The sequence below is a fragment of the Euprymna scolopes genome, chromosome 19, assembly GCF_053919585.1.
Source record: "Euprymna scolopes isolate OS-2025 chromosome 19, ASM5391958v1, whole genome shotgun sequence".
In the NCBI taxonomy this organism is placed as follows: Eukaryota; Metazoa; Mollusca; class Cephalopoda; order Sepiida; family Sepiolidae; genus Euprymna; species Euprymna scolopes.
The window spans coordinates 52,210,330-52,211,589 of NC_136500.1; positions in this window are offsets into that span (position 1 = coordinate 52,210,330).

Below are 1,260 nucleotides of genomic sequence, written 5' to 3' on the forward strand. Positions count from 1 at the left end.
ATTTTTGTCAACATCCGATGGCCGACCACTACGCTCATCATCTTCAAGATACCTGTCATAAAATATGCTTAAATATGATATTTTGATTAATGCAGCTTTCATATTTATTATTATATTATATTGAACCCAATATATAGTATAGTTTTTCCTTTGACATTAATGCCTGAGATATGAAGACATGTTTGCTGAAAGGCTAAAAATTAAACAAGAACTAATAGCTATTATATTACACATTCATATTCGTAATGCCGTTGTTCGACCGCCACTGGCAAATCTCATTTCATTTAATTTTCACACTTTTGCACTAATTTTCCCCGACTAAAACAATTTTCATGTTTGTAGACCAAAAACTGACTGAGGAGTTTGGTAGGTAAAATTTTTTAAACAAATTTTTATATGCATGCATAAATATATACAGAACGAAGTTTGTGTTTACTACAATGTTTTTACGCAAATATTACGCAAGTATAAATTATGTAGAATATCCGCATGAATATAATTACACGTAATAGTTAACTAAAGATGATCATTCCATAAGAAAACCGAACAAAACTTATAGGGAGTTAATTAAAATGAATGTTTAAAAATATATGCAAATTAGCGAGATCCTCTGAAGATGAATGCAATTCCACAACCCACATATAACAAAGTATTTAAATAAACAGAAAAAGGGATTTTTAATATGAATATCAATACACAAAAACCCCACATAATATATATATATATATATATATATATATATATATATGATGATTTTTTTTTTTTTTTGGAAAAAGAATTCCAGCAGAGTGCTCAATTAAAAGGAAAATCCAAAATGTAAGAGCGTATTTATATTTCGTGTACAGGAAGTTGTTAGTTGAGACAGATCATTGGTACCGTCGGTTTCAAGCCCGATAATAAGGCCCGTTTAAGGTATCCTTATCAAGCTCTCTTCAGCTAATATTCGTCCTTAAACGGGCCTTATTATCGGGCTTGAAACCGACGGTACCAATGATCTGTCTCAACTAACAACTTTCTGTACACAATATATATATATATATATATATATATATATATATATATATATATATATATATATATATATATATATATAGAGAGAGAGAGAGAGAGAGAGAGAGAGAGAGAGAAATAAAAAGGAAAAAAGCAAATTATGTGCTCATCAACTTTCGTTTTATTTCGAGATTTCCTCTGGATGAAATAAAGACGAAACGTTGATGAACATATAATTCGGTTTATTCCTATTTATTTCTCTATTTTGTC